The following is a 16,441-nucleotide window of genomic DNA, read 5'->3' as shown; positions in this document are numbered from 1 at the left end:
CTTAGACTTGGCATAAAATTGAGGGAAAAGATAGGTTTTGCACAATTTCGCTCTGGACCCTTTGGAAGGGTCAGGAGCGAATTTCCCTTTCTAGGCTTGATTTTTCATCTTTTCAATCTCATTCTTCTTTACAAGATAAATTCAATCCCTCTTCACCCAAGGAACAAGGTTTTAAGCCCAAGCAAGGTTAAAAAAATAGGTTTGCAAGGAATTTCGCTCTGGACCCTTTGGAAGGGTCAGGAGCGAAATTCACCCTCCAGGCTACAATCCTTACTCTACAACGCTTCAAACATTTTCAAAGGCAAAAAAACATGTCCATTCTTCCTCTCATCATGCCTTGGATATCAAAATTTGGTCAAACAAGGAAGGGAATGAGGTCTAGGAGGATTTTCGCTCTGGACCCTTTGGAAGGGTTAGGAGCTAAAATCATGATTTGGGCTAAATTGATCATTTTTCAAACTTCAATCTTGTTTTGGGAGCAAACATAGACCACTCTCTTTGCATCTCCATCTTGGTCTTGACTTTGGCAAAGGGGAAAATGAGTGTTTTCAAGAATTTCGCTCTAGACCCTTTGGAAGGGTCAGGAGCGAAATTCATTTTTTAAGCCAAATCCTTCATATCTTCCACCTCAAGTTACTCCCTAAGACTAGAACATGTCAAAACACTTCCGTGCATGGCTTAGGAACTATGAACTTGGCCTTGATGAGTGAGAAATTGAGTTTCAAGGGGATTTTTGCTCTGGACCCTTTGGAAGGGTCAGGAGCGAAATTCTCCTCCCAAGTTGATTTTCATCATCTTAAGGTCTAAAAACTCATCTTCAAGGCAAATATGCATCAAAACCTACCAAACCATGCCTTAGAAGTTCCAAACCTGGTCAAGCTAAGAAGCAAAATAGAGGAAATATGAATTTCGCTTTGGACCCTTTGGAAGGGTCAGGAGCGAAATTCTAATTTTGAGCACATTTCTCCATTCTTTCAATTCCAATCCACCTCAAAAGGCAAGGATACGTCACCCCACACCTATCTAGACCATAAAAACCAAGAATTCGACCATCCTCAAGGGAAAAAAGGTTTCCTTCAAGAATTTCGCTCTGGACCCTTTGGAAGGGTCAGGAGCGAAATTCTCATTTTGAGCTAATCTTTCACTTGCTTCCTCCTTTTCACGCCTTGGACACACTTTGTTAGGCTTCCTTCCATCATGATCATGCAAATTTATCCTTTAGGTCGACATATAGCTCCAGTTTTTGTACAAAATGGGTTTTACATGAATTTCGCTATGGACCCTTTGGAAGGGTCAGGATCGAAATTCCTCTTTGAGCTCAAGTCTTGGCTTCATTTTCACCTTTCCTCATTCACACAAGTGTTTTTACCCTCATTCAAACCTAGGAAAAGGTTAGCTCAGAGCCTGGGTTAAGGTGGAGTGTCCTGTGGAGAAATTCGCTCTGGACCCTTTGGAAGGGTCAGGATCGAAATTTCTCTTTTAGGCCTAATTCACCTCCTTTTCCACTTGACTTTGCCCTAGGCTAGATCCTTGATCCATTTTCTTCCATGTCCTAGCCAAATTTGCCCAACTCAGACCCTCAAAAGACAAAATTCCCTCATCAAGATTCAATGACCTGTTGACACCATAAGCAACAAGAGCAGAAACTAAGCTTAAGGGAGACTTTCGAAGAAACCCTAATTCTGGAGCATCGTGGACTCACCCTGACTTTAGCAAAGCCTGCTATCCAATGATCCCCCTGACAACACTCATCATGCAAAGGCTAACAGACAAAACCCCAAAGAACCTAGAAAACAAACCCTAGAAAGCAAAAAGTAGGGGTCCCCATTTGCAATGGGGCGATGTGTGAATACGTCACAACAAGACCTAGCCCCTTCTTCAAGTTCTATGGTATGTTGAAAACCTTACTTAGGGGGAATCCCAGTGGGATGCTGCCAAATACCTTCTGGTGTTTCTTTAAACTTGGTTGGATATCAATGTGTATAGTTTTACCTTAGGAAGAGGATTTGTCAAGAATGATTCATTGACCAGCCCATTTTCCTTGACCATGTCTTAAGATTATTTCCATCCTCTTGGATGGAACTACTCTTAGTGATCCATCGGATAGCACTTGTAAAAGGACTTCTTGCCCATTATGTTTAAAACAAAGCTCCAATTTTGGGAAGTCTAGGTAGAAACGCCCCAAAGAGTGCAACCATGGGGTACCCAAGATTACATCAGTATCTCCCAAATTTACAATGTAGAAATCTTCTTGGATTGGATGCTTTCCCAAGGTGATGTGTAGTTGTGGAATTGTTTTAGTACATCGGAAAGTGGATCCTTCAGCCAAGGCTACTTTAAAGCCCTTAAAATCCTTTGTTTCTAATTTCATTTTTGCAACCAAGCCTTTGTCAATAAAGTTGTGGGTTACCCCACTATCCACAAGGTTGGTTATTTTTTGTTCTTTTATAACACTTCTAATTCAGAAAGGATGATGCTCAGATGCTCTAGAGATGGCAGCTAGGGTTCCATGTTACTCTTCATCGCACCACCTTTTCTTGCTTGGGTTTTCCTTTTCTTCTTCCCACACTTCTTCCTTGGACATTGCCTTTATATTATGTGCTTTGATTCTTTTTTCACAGTTATGCCCCAGCTCCCATTTTTTCTTACATTTGTAACATAATTTTTCTTTCCAAATTGATACTCGGCAACATTTATGTCCATGCTCCCATTTCTCCTTACAATGAAAACATAATTTTCTCTTTTGAAGCTCTTCAAGGTCATCTCTAGGAGGGAATTCCCTTTGATGCCAATTTTTCTTATAGGGGGTTTAGTATGTGTTTGATGTTAGATTCTTTGTGTAGGGTTTGTCTTTTGATAAAGTGGTTTTTAACCTTGATTCTTTTTGAATTGCATCTTCAAGTGTTGTAGGATCATGGGAATTTACCAAACCCCAGATTGATTCACTTTAATGCTTCAATGGATAGGTATGTTAGTCTACTTTTTGAAATCCTAGATATTGTGACTGAAGTTATTTGGAACTCCTTTACATTTTGCAGTTCCTTTTGTTTTCAATTTCAAATTTTCAATTCCTTGAAGTATCTTTTAGGATTTTTTTGATCAAATCTTTTCATAAGCCTTTGGGTGAATTCATCAGAGGTTGTTATGTTTAGGTGTCCTTGGGTAAGAAGGCCACGATGCCACCAATCACGGGTAGTTCCTTCCAAGTGTAGTATGACAAATTTAATAGCATCTTCCTTTGTCATGGGACTAAGTGAGAGATAGGTGTCCATCTTTTGGACCCATGAATATGTCGTGACTTTTCCAGATTTATCAAAGTTGGGAAGAGTCATTTTGATAACCATTTGTTTTAAATACTTGTTGGGTTGTATTCTTTCCTTACTAGAGGCATTTCGTGTTTTATACTCATAGTTATTCCTAAAGGAAACATTTCTTATAACTTTGGGATCTAGTCTTGAGTATGCTTCAACAATTTCGTCAACATTATTAATCGGTGGATTGTTTCCTTCTTCCTCTATTGTGTGTTCTTCCCTAGGTATGAACAAAGGTCATGTTAATCTAGGGGTTGATAACCTTGGTGGTATGTTGCATGAACAATCTTTTTATTTGCTGTAATTAGTCTCCTTTCCCTCTCCAATGCCCTTTGAGGTCTCTGCCTTAGTTTCAGCAACAATCTTTCGTCCCGTAGGTTGGCAGGAATGATGCTCTGATACTAGTTGTAATGTCCCCTTAGAGATACACCTAAAATTTGCACAAAAATAAAAATAGCAATAATAAAATTTATTGGCAACAGTATTTTTTGTTAATTACATATTAGTAATTTGTATCAAGGAAGTTAATTATTTAGTATTAAGACATTTCAATGAAGATTCTTATTTACAAGCACACATATTAGAGTTGCAGCCCAATTAGAAACTTGAGTGAAGAAACATCATAGGATGCTGGGAGACTATCCATCTCAATTAAGCACAAGAATGTCAAACATGTAACAACTTAATCTGATGCCTTGGTCCACATGTAACCAACTCAATGGATGTCCACAAAGTAACCAACTCAATGGACGTCCACCTAATGTGTAGAAGTTAATATTCCCACATTCCTTGTGTTTCCCTTTTCTGTTTCTAATAAGATTGCCTTCATAAATCAATACACAATTACCTATGAAATAAGTAATTTAAGAAGCCATACTAGATTCAATATATGAGATACCAAATATATAGAAATATGAATAAGTAGGTTATGTCTTACTGCTGTTTATACTCACATATATATATATAAATATATATATATATCTTGTTCGATGCCTTTCTTCTATTGAAGTTTATCCTTAAATAGCCTTCAAGCGACAATCGAGGGTTATGTCCCTTCTTGTGGTTACCCTCTTCTCAAGAGTGGTCTCTTTGCAAATGTCCTTTGTCCTTACCCAATCAAATCGCTGCTGTTAATACAAGAGATCGCTGCCTTAAATGGAATCGCTCAACCATAATAAGTAATATACATATGTGCTTTCACTTAATTTGTAAGGATCACTGGGTATACACCAGCCTATGCATCGATACTGGATCAGGTTGCTGCCATTCAATGGACTAATTTCATTACCTTCTCTTTGCTTTTTGCCTTGGTCGGATCACAGAAAATTTGTGAAGTTTTAGAAATAAGACAATTTTTTGTGTGTGGGTGTTCCTTTAAGGATGGTGCAAGTATTGGTGTAATTGCGGGGGCTTGACAAATTGTCCACTTTGGAATGTTCATTGATCAATCTTCAACTCTATTTGTGCAATGGCAAGCAAGAATGAATGTTTAGCAAGGATGAATAATATTTTTGTTTTGCATTGACAATAAGAGAAATTGTTAGCGAATAGTGATCTTCTTCCATCGGGTTGTGAGTCATATTCTCGATGTCATACTCTTGGATATAGTGGCGACCACTTTCCTCTCCTTTTCCCTAGTTCATTTTGTATAAGAAGTGTCTTGACTGCTGCATTGTGATTCCATAATACCAAGGATTATATCAATATGTTTCAAATGCTCTTCCCAAGTTTTTCTATAAATCAATATATCATCAAAGAATACGAGCAAAAATTTCCTTAACTGTTTGTGAAAAATATGATTCATACAGGATTGAAAAGTTGCCGGAGCATTTGTTAGACCAAATGGCATAACTAAGAATTCATAATGACCATAATGACAGCGGAAAGCAGTTTTATGAATGTCTTGTTCTCTTAATTTACAATTCGAGGAATTGGATACTTGTTTTTGATTGTTTTCTTGTTACGAGCTCTGTAATCAATACACATTCGAAGGGTTCCGTCCTTCTTTTTGACCAACACTACAGATGAAGCAAAAGGACTAGAACTAGGTCTGATATGTCCCATATCCAATAACTCCTTAATTGCCTTTTCTATTTCATCCTTGAATGTTTTAGGATGTCTATAAGGAGTAGTAATCACTGGTTTAGCACCTTCTTCTAATTCAATAGTGTGTTCAAAACCTTTATCAGGTGGGACTCCTGGAGGAATATCATTAAAAACCAAATGATGTGAATCTAATACTGTTAACAAATCAGCTTGATAAGATTTAGATTCGAAACCTGATACCTTGTTGGAGACTAAACATTGTGCTGACCATGCCACATCTCCATGTCTGAAAATAGCTTCCATTCTTTTTGCACTAATGATCCTGGGCCCACTGTTAGACATACCACGAAGGACTACCTTCTTATCATCAATTTTAAAAGAGAATTCCATTCTTTTAAAGCTCTGTGTATATTCATCTAATGTTTCCATCCACTGTATGCCCAAAATAACATTAGTGTCAGCCAAATCAATTACGTAGAAATCATCAGTAACAGTGTAATTGCCAAGAGTAATATTGAATTTAGGAACTGTATGAGTGCTAGACAAATTAGTTCCACCTGCGACTCTAACATCAAATCCTTCATGTTTTCCGGTATGCAACCCGCGTTTTTCCACAAGTGTTGCATCTATAAAATTATGTGTAGAACCACTATCAAGCATAACATTTACACGCTGTCCATTCAAAACTCCTCTAACTCTGAAAATATTATAATGTGGGGTTCCTGTTATGGATGCTATTACTCCTTCTCTTTGTTTGGTACCTGTTTCTGATTCAGTGTTCTGTAGTGGTTGTTCTATGTTAGGATCAGCATTCTCGTCATCCTCACTGTCAGACATAACCTCAATATAATGAATTTTCCCTTTCCCTAAACATCTGTGTCTAGGCTGCCATGCTTCTCTACAACTGAAACATAGTTTTTTACTTTTGAGTTCTTCTCTTTCCTCTTTATCTAGCTTGTTTTTAGGGAAATCATCTTTGTTGAAAAGTTGTTTGTCTTTTTCCGGTTTAGGAGGTGGTCCTTTGTTAAAATTTTTTCCTTTTGAAGATGGTTCTAATTCTCTTGCTCTTTTGACAGCTGTTTGTAAAGTAGGGGGGTTTAAGGATTTAACCCACCCTTTGAGGGAATCAGACAATCCATCTATAAATATCACAATCTTGTGTCTTTCAGAAATTTCAGTAACTAAGACAGCCAATTTTTCAAATTCAGATATATATTGTTCAACAGTTCCGGTTTGCTTAAGTTGAGTCAAATCCTTAAGATGTAATTCAAGATCTTTAGAATCAAACCTATCAATAAGTTTCTCAGTGAACTCAACATAAGTGCCTATCAAATTATGACCTAAGGTTATTTGTCCGTGATGCCACCATTCATGTGCTACACCGTCAAGCTGTAACGCAACATATTTAATTGCCTCTTATTCCAACATGGGATTTAATTGGAAGTATGTATCTAATTTTTGCACCCAAGCCCGAGCAGTTGTCTTACCTGAACCATCAAAATAAGGAATGGACATTTTTCCAAATTTTCTTTGTAATTCACTGTTATTTCCTCGCTGTCCTCTTGGCCTATGTTTCATTCCGATATCTAAATATTCTCTAAATGTCATTGTTGATCGAAATTCTTCACCGGAATCTAACCAATCCTGATGTATTTCTGCCTGTATTTCTCTTATTGTTGGTTCATTTTCAAGTGGCTGGTTTCTAGCCGTAAATGTGGGCATAAATGGTCTAGCTGTTCCTGTTCTTTCTGGCTGATTATTAACTGACTGTTTATTTCTACCCCCATTATTTTGATGTTGATTATTCTGCCTTCCATTATTTTGGTGCTGATTTATATTATTGGCCATGAACTGGGTCATCAAATTTGTCATTCTGTTAACATTATCTTGCATATCTTGCTGACTTCTGATTAATGCTGCCAACAGATCCCTATTGTTATCTGGGTCTCCCATGTTGGTTTCAAAGATAATTTCTTCGTCAGTTTCTGTGTGGCTATCCTCAATTTCAAACGGAATAGACGTACTACTCTGTGCTAAAGGAGAGTTTGTAAATCTATTTTGACCAGCCCTAGTACTTCGGAAATTATAATTTCCTTGGTGCATCCTCAGCTATGCATTAAATTTTTCTGAAAATGTGCATTAAATTTTTCTAAAAATACCCTACAGGCTGGCAGGAATTAATGCTCTGATACCACTGTAAAATTCCTTAATTTTCCATTAAATATTTTTCCAGTTTGACATCAATATGTTTTTAACATAATCAGTAAATTGTGAACAGAACGATGAATAACATTCAGACAGTGATATTTCCCATACATTCTAACTTATTTATTCTTTACATTTGCGGGTAATTTCATTGTTTGACAGACAAGATATTCATTAAGGAATTGTTCGTTATTCAAATAATGTATACAAAGTGCACCTGATGTCTATCTGTAACTGTTGTTGAAGAACCCGTGCTGCTGGTTACCAGAGTGAAACATAAAGAAGGGGGCTTCCCGTATATACTTGCATCTTGCGACAACCTTTCCACAGATATCTCCTTTGGACACCACCAGTAATGCAATGCTACGTTTGCTACAAACGGCCAATGAGACGAGCCAGTGAGACCTCTGTCGGCTATTATCGCCACTCCCGGTTGTGATACTTCCGCACACTTTGATTATGGAGGTTCGGCGCTAAACCATCCCTTCCGCGCAACTCGGCCTTGACTTTTGGCTACGCCTTGAATATGATGCCGCTGCTCCTTCGGGAATGCTTTCTGTGTGTCTGCAGGGTCACGTCAGAGTCATACTCGATATCGGGTCCTTGACTTCCGCGAGCAATAGTGTTTGGTTTAGACTCTGCACCCGATATCGGGTATTGGAAAAATGAAGGAAGAATTGATTTTTCAAGCTACTTCCGTTAGCCTGCGTGTAAGATGAATTTTGTATATTGCCTCGTCAATTCTCTGGAAGTCTCTCCCCATGGGTGTTATTGGAAAGTGTGTGTCCATGATATGTCTTTAACCAGTTCTCACACCAAAGAATACTCCCTAGTTTATAATTCCAATAGGCCAGGTGGCTAGCGAAAGGAATTTCTTAACATGCTCTGATCTCTTACGATGATCAATTTCGCTTCAATGATATTTTTCTCAAATATTCTCCTCTCTTTATCTTGGCTCTCATCCATCCTTTTATTGCATCAAGTAGTTAGAAATCCCGTAATAGTTAGACACTATTTACGGTGCTAATCAAAAGATATAAGATAATGTCTTTTAATCATAAAGCAAGTGAATATTAATTATTTATGTAAACGAATGGGAGGATTTATATAATATAATTAATATTTTTAATACAATATTCAATCATTTGTTAGGGGACATGACAATAAACTTTGGTCCTTACAATATAGTGCTTGAACTTCTTAATCGTTTTCACCAAAGCATAAGCTTGGTTCTATATATTGGGTATCTTAGCTTTGCTTTTTTTCAGTGGTGAGCTCATGAATGCTATGGGATGTTCATCTTTATCTTCATGTCTCTGCGTAAGGATAGCAGGACATGTATGTTCTGAAGCAAATGAATATAGGTAAAAGGGCCTTGTATAATCTGGACTGACTAGAACGGGAGCCTCAGCGATTGTGGACTTGATCTCTTCAAATGTTTTCTTTGCTTTTGTTGTCCATTCCATCCTGGCTTCTTTATTTAGCATCTCGTTCAATGGCCTCACTATCTCCGCAAATCCGGTGATAAACTAACTCACAAAATTGATTTTACCGAAGGACTTTAGTTCTTTCTTACCACCTGGGAGGTTGATCTTTGATATAGCTTCAATTCTTTCCAGATCAATTGAAATGCTTTTTGAGATAACATGCCCTAGCAGTTTTCCTTTAGTGACTCTGAACATGCATTTCTTGGGATTAAGAGATAATCCCATATTTTCTGCATCTCTGATATACTTTTCTCAAATCTTCAATGTGATCTTCTCTCTTCCTTGAGAAAATTGTAATGTCATCCATGTAAATAATGATGCACTTTCCTATCAAATCTAGAAATGCGATGTCCATCGCTCTCTGGAATGTGGCTTTAGCGTTGATTAAGCCAAAAGGCATCTTTCCATTTCTTAAATCTAGAATACAAAATTTGGACCATTTATTGATTTATGCAATTCATCCTTGGGGAGGGTTTGTGCTACTGTTCTCTTTATCCTTCCAATTACATTAAATGCTAAGCTCTAATCTCTAAACATAGATGCATCGCAACAAAAGATATTGTCATGACACCAAAAACCTCTGAATAGAAATAAAAGTAAAAATACATATTGGATGATCATAGATTTTCGTTTTCTGTTTAGTCCTGAAACAATCAAAATACTCATGAATGGAGTTTGATGCTTCTTTTCTCTGAAACTATAAACTATAGCATATGCGAGTACAAAGAGAATACAAAATTATTAGTAGGACAAATGTGATGTCCCCTTCTAGTTGACATCTGTCACCTGAGTAGATTAGCCTATCACTGACCCTCATAGGCTGATGAGGTTGGTTAGAGGGTCTCCTGAAGATTGATTCTTCATCTTCAGAGTGAGCATTACAGGACTGGCTTTCATTTGAGGTCTCCAGGACTCCGTTTGAGACACTTTCTATTTTTAGCCAGTGGGTTGGGTAGTGACAGGGTATGGCTTGGCAGTCTCCAATTCTGATGACAGGCAATTCTGATGGATACTTAGAGAGATATTAATATTTAATTACTTTCATTAAATATTAAATGGTAAACTTTAATGTTTTAATATTTTAAAGTCACTTTAAGTTATAACTTAAGTGAGGGTCTATTTCTCATCAGATGGGGCCACTTTTATATTAAACTGAAGAGATTTATTTTTGAAGCTTCAATAGTCAAAAATAAATATTAAAAGTTAAAACATCATTTAATGCCAAATCGTACTTGTCTTGGGAATAGCGCCAAACCCTAAAGGGAAGAGATAAAATAAGTTTTTAGGTCTTCTTTTCATTATGTGAAGATTTGATATTGAGTTTTCTTTGAGGAGGCTTTGGCTTGAGGGTTTCAGCAAGGGTTTCTTCTTGTAGACGATCTAAGAGTATCGGTACAGGGAAACGGTGGATTTTTGTGCAACAGCATTAGAGGCTATGAAATATCAGTTGATCTTACTTTCAGTTGGTTTTATCCAGGAACCAAGATTGGGCAGATTAGAAAGGGTTTTATTCATTTTATGCAAAGGATTGATTGCAGCCACAAAATTAGAACAGAGGCAGAAATAAGTGTGATCACAGCTGGGGTTTTTGTGCAAGTACAACCTGCAGACCTGCCGTACCTTTCTTCCTTGAAAGGGTACGATTTTGTTGAAGGAGTCATCTAAAAATTCTGAAATAAAACCTAAAGGAGATGCCTAGCTGGTAGCTTTAGTTTGAGCTGCTAAACTCACCATTCCGGGTAGTTTGGACTGATAAATAATTTTGTTGTCATTATTTACTGCTATACGGCAACAAGGACAAATAAGGTGTTTCATAAATTTGAGGTATTTGACAATAAATCTTCCTGGTCTTGTTTGATTTCTTTATTAAAGGTGTTTATGCAAATTGGCTGTAATAAGGGTTTGATAATCCTGATTTTTAGTTCAATTTATTTCCAGCTCTTTCCAATGTTGCTTTTTGCATACTATTTGTTCAAAACTAGCCTTGTTGTTAGAAATTGCAAAATACAAAACATAAAAGGCATCAGGTTCAGCTAAACCTCCGTTGTCTGAGTTGAGAACCCTTGGTAGGTTCTTACAGTGGTGTCAGAGCTAAATCCTGGCATCCTAAGGGTTTAGAAGTTACATGCAGTCACAGGAAGCGGGTTCACACAGGTATTACACACGCAGAAGAGCCCTCCTTGAAGGAGAATAAAGCTTAACAGGCAGTTAGACACTATGGGTGATAGGCATACAGGCAGCCCACCTAGAGGCCACAAACCTGAGGATGAGGAGACAAGGGAATTTTTTAGGACTATAGCTACGGGGCAGCAACAAGTTGCTCAGGCTTTACAAGCACTCACCACCATGATGGAGCGTATGAATCCTCCAAATCGAAACAATTAGGAACCAGAGGATAATAGGAGTGTAGCCAGTATTCCTAGACCTCAGAGGGCAGCTATGCGCACAGTTGACAGGCCTTCAAGGCCTAATTTCTTAGTAGAGGAACCTGAGGATGTTGCTAGAGCTGAGGCAAAGCCTGTCTTTGTTGATAATGTCATGACTGTACATGATGAGTGGAGTCTTCTTCCACCTGATGTTAGGCAGAATCTGAATTTTGATCAGTTCATGAGGCAAAAACGGGAGGTAGTGGGAAATAGGCAAGAGAGGAAGCCTCGTTTCCAACATAGAGATCTTGAGTTTGCCACAAGCTAGCTCACTCTACCTTATAATCATGGCAGCGGTGCAGTTACAGCTAGGTCCTGTTGACGTGTATTTTGTACACTATCAAACATAGAATAAAATACCCAAGGGTACCTTATCCTCTCTTGAGTAAAGCCTTTGAATGCTGAAGATATCGCGAAAAGGATCAATTAGGGTGACATCAAGGTTCTTCGTTGTAGGATCTATACGTGTGGATAAGCACCGGTGGTCGTTGTAAATGCTGTTTCTTCAAGGGGTCTTACGCACTTTGAAAGCTGGTCCGTGTTGCTCTCACTCGACTGTAGGAACAGGATTTTTCCTAATACTACAAATTCTTAAAAAAGATCAAAAGATAGGGGTTTCAAGAGATGAATTCTACTCTTATCCTAAGAATAACTCAATGTAGGATAGACTTGGTAAGATTCTACCAATTTCAGTATTGCCAAGGAATTACAACTTTACTGGAATTGATGCGATCTTCTAAGGTGATTAGTGATTTTCAAATCATCAAAGACTATAGATACTATCATAAAGAAACATATCAATATTTCAATAATGATTGAATGTTCAAGCAATCTCAATATCTCCAGTTGACCACACAAGGCATCCTTACAATCAGTAAGAAGCTAGTGGTTTGGATATGAATCTCACCAAAGATCAAGCACAACACTTGTCCTTCAAACTTAAATACTACTTTGACTGAGAATGATTCAAGAAGATAAACAACCATGAAGATAGCCACAAGTATTGCAATAAAACACCATAACTTCAATATTTTATTGATCTCAAAGCCAAATGGACAACAACTGTTCAAAATTCCTTCTTCATTACTCAATCTTGCTACACAATAACTTTCTCTCTTAGCTCTTCTAATCTCTCTTTCTAATATCTAATCATCTAACTTCTAATTTCTAATCTTCTAATCACAAAATGAAAATGAGTGAGGGTATATATAGCATCCTCAATTACAATGAACGGCCCAGATCAAAAGAAGATCAATGGCTGAGATTTTGACACCTAAACCCTAATTAGGGTTTGTTACAAAAAGTTCCCTTTTTAGATGAACATTATTAAATGCATAGCCAAATATTTAATTGGCACAAAAGTTGAGGAAACATAGACCAATGATAATTAAGATGCCACATCATCCTATAACAACCTTTCTTCTAGAACCTTGTTCCCTTTCCTATGCTCTTTCTTAGCATATCCAACGAATCTGGACACAATTCCTTCAATCTCAGCAATGGGAATATCAAGAAGATTCTTCATTCGTTCCTCCAAGTGAATGACCTGATCAAAAGCAGTGAGAAGAGCTGTTTCCCATTGAGGTTCAAGTTCTTTGATCTTCTCAATCAGGAGCATGGTAGTGAACATCAGGTCCCGTTGCTCATCTGTGATGACATTTTCCTCTTTGCAAAAGATGACCTTGACTCTCTCCTCCAACTCTTGGATGTCCGCATTTGTCTTAATCTCGATCCGCCTGCCAAGGATGGTACACAATACTTCAAACACCTTATCCTGAATTGGATGGATGACACCCTCAACTTGACTGCATTTGGTGCTGATGTCTTCAAAAAGAACCTCTTTCATCTGGAGCAGAGCTGACCACTGCAGGAGGTTATGAGTTCCTCCATCCATTATCTTTTCTTGTGCCAGGATTCGTCTTGGTGTTTGCCTTATTACTTGCAGGACAGGAATGATAACATCTCTAGTGTGAGCAAAAGCGGCTACAGTTATCAATAGATTATGGATAATCTCAAGGACCTGGATAGCTCGATGAATTGTCTTCATCATCCTTGTTGCAAACTCGACGGCTACCGTGTGGGATTTATCAATCCAAGAACTCATAAGCTGAACCAAGCTTTTGACCCTTTTTGCTTCGCCAACTGATTCAAGAGGAAGTGCTTGCACAGGAGATACTGCTGGATCCTGACGTCTCAAGGGCTGATTGAGATGACTAAAGTAGCCTCTCCAAGCACTGACCTCTCTCTCAAGCTTCCTATTCTTTTCTACTTCTTCCTTAAGTTTGTCCTTAAGTGCTTCAAATGAATCGGTTGCCTCATCCATTGCCTGTTTAGAAGTGAGTGGACCAAGCTCAAATGTTTCTAAGTCATACTCATCTGCAAGAATCTCACCTTCATACTTGTCCACCACTGGTGTAGCTATGTGCAATTTCTTGGATCCTGCTTCACCTCTTATCACCTTGGACATCTTGGTGGCCTTCTTCTTTTCCGTTACTTCTTGAGAATTTCCTATAAGACTTTCCAAATCAATTACATTTTCTTCTTCTTCAATCACAATCACCCTTGTCAGTCTCTCTTTCAGCCAATCCGGGATGGCGGATCTAGTCTCTCTAACTTGTATTTCTTTAGGCAGGGGTTCATCTTCTCGAAGAGGAGATGTCGCTTCATCATCATTTCTCTGATCTTCCTGCAGCTCATCAATTTGTGGAGATTGACTTGATGAATGCTGAGGTGTCTGTCCCTTCTCTGGTTTATCATTTTGTACCATGGATTCCATAGATTCATCAACCTCAGGTACTGTCTTCCCTTGACCTTTAGCTTGACTTGCCTTCTTTTCACGTCGAGAAGATGTGCTTGATGGGCGATCTCGATTGGCCTCCTGCTTCCTCTTGGAAGATTCTCTTTTCTCAGGTCTTTCTTTCCTCTTTGCGCCTCTAGGATGAGAAGTGTCCTCACTCACGTTTGCTTCTCCTTCTTCTAGTCTTGTCTCCAAAGTAAAAGTCATTGATACGTTCTGCTCTCTCAACTTCTGATGTTGTACATCCACCCATCTGCGAGTACATGATAAAACTGGAGCCATCAAAGCTCTCAAGTCCAAAACCTCAGGCTTGTTCCAATCTATCTTCACTCTTTTATCTTCTTTGTCATAGGATGACTGGAGGTATCTGCCATTGTCTTGGGCCTGATCGGCTACTCTGTAAACTTTGCATTTCCTGATGAAATCTAAAGGCAACCTGGAATGCATCTTTCTTTTAACTTCTAAATCACTTGAGAGATTCATCCAAAAGTCTTCCACCTGAAACTCATGTCCGTACTTCCTGGCAACTGTCTCCTCCATATAACCATAAGGATCAAAATTCTCCCGCGGGGCAAAGAAGGTGAATGAATACAAGGCTAATTCCTTCTCTGCATCCTCCGAAGCTTGAGTATTAGGACATACCTCAACTGAATTCCCTAATATGATAGGTATGGGAACTCCATTTCCATGCTTGTGTCTGGATACCTTTGCACAAGCTGCCAATTTTCTGGTTACCTCAAGTAGTACTATTCTGTCTGTCGGATATCTCGGCAACATGTAGGGAGGTGAAGGACACCCATGAACTCTGATGTATGTAAACTTTTGAAACTGGATGAACCATGCACCATACTTCTTCACAAGCTCTTGTGCATCCAGAGATAGTCGATTGTGAATCCCGCCTTGCAATATCCTAGTGATGTTCATCGTGAAGGTATCATTGACTAACTTGTAGTCACTTCTCGGTGGATGATGTAGATGAACATAAGAGTCACAAACTCTCACTTCTTCGGGTCCTCTTCCAATCACTCCTCTGTGAGGTAACCCTGCGTACTCGAAGCTCTTGATCAAGGCGTATATAACATATGAGCTCATATGGAATGATTTGGTAGGCCTTAGTCTTCTCAACTGCACATCGAGACTATTGCTAATAATTCTGGCCCAATGAAGCATTCCTTTTCCTTGGACTATCACTTGAATGAAGAAGAACATCCACTTTTCGAAGTAGAAGGCTTGAGGAGCCCCTGTAACTCGATTGAGAAAAGTTATCAAATCTCTATACTCCTCCTGGAAGTCGATCCTATGTGGTGTGTTGGGAATCTTGTTCAGGCGAGGATGACTTTTGAGCAACCAATTCTTGTTGATTAGATTCAGACAGGTGTCGGGATCATCTTCATACATTGACTTGGCTCCTTCTAAATTTTTGTAAATCATATCTTTATGCTCTGGAAGATGAAGAGCCTCACTTATAGCCTTCTCTGAAAGGTAAGCTAAGGTGTTCCCTTCCTTGGATATGATCGACCTTGATTGTGAGTCATAATGGTGGGCACACTCGATCATCAGCTCATGACACTTGACTGCTGGAGGGAAACCTGCTGCCTTGATGATGCCACTTTCAATTATCTTCTTCGCAACAGGTGATGGCTTGCCAATGTAGGGGACCTCTCGAAACTTCTTCACATGAAGTTTCCCAAGTTGGTATCTCCGATATTGCTCCATTTGGACACGATCCTGGTCTCCAATTCGTCGTTCTTCTTATCTTCTTTGATGAGAGCCGGGCGACTAGTAGATGCTCCTGCCTTTGGAGTCGCCATCTTGACACCTACACAACATTTCACGATTAGTAATATATCTTGAAGTGTAGAAATATAGACTTAAAAGGAAGATTTAAGATTTTAATTAGGAAACTTCATGATAAATCTTGAGTTATCATTTCCTAATTAACCATGCAATACTTAGATTTTTCCAAAACAAATGTCCAAAAATCAAATCTTCAACAAGGGTGTCAAGATGATTTCGCCATACCTCTTCTTGAGTATTAAACTCTAAGAAAAAAATAGATTTCGCTAGGCAAAGTGTAGATCAAAGCCTCCTCTTGAATGAATTGTGCCTCTTCTAGCTTGGAAAAGAATAAACTCCACTTGCTTCTAGCCTTCAACACTTGAAAGAAAT

The 16,441-nt window shown here is 38.5% G+C and overlaps 1 protein-coding gene and 1 pseudogene across 5 annotated transcripts in view; one reads left to right on the top strand and one right to left on the bottom strand.

Moving 5' to 3' along the window:
* LOC131032641 (uncharacterized) overlaps positions 1-16,441 on the top strand; it is a 240,030-nt gene that overhangs the window by 31,117 nt on the left and 192,472 nt on the right. The gene's annotated exons all lie outside the window — the stretch shown is intronic.
* On the bottom strand, positions 9,475-9,584 carry LOC131033883 (U6 spliceosomal RNA; annotated as a pseudogene).

The sequence above is a fragment of the Cryptomeria japonica genome, chromosome 3 (assembly GCF_030272615.1).
Source record: "Cryptomeria japonica chromosome 3, Sugi_1.0, whole genome shotgun sequence".
In the NCBI taxonomy this organism is placed as follows: Eukaryota; Viridiplantae; Streptophyta; class Pinopsida; order Cupressales; family Cupressaceae; genus Cryptomeria; species Cryptomeria japonica.
The sequence above is the reverse complement of the archived record's forward strand: the minus strand, read 5'-3'. Positions and strand labels throughout refer to the sequence as shown.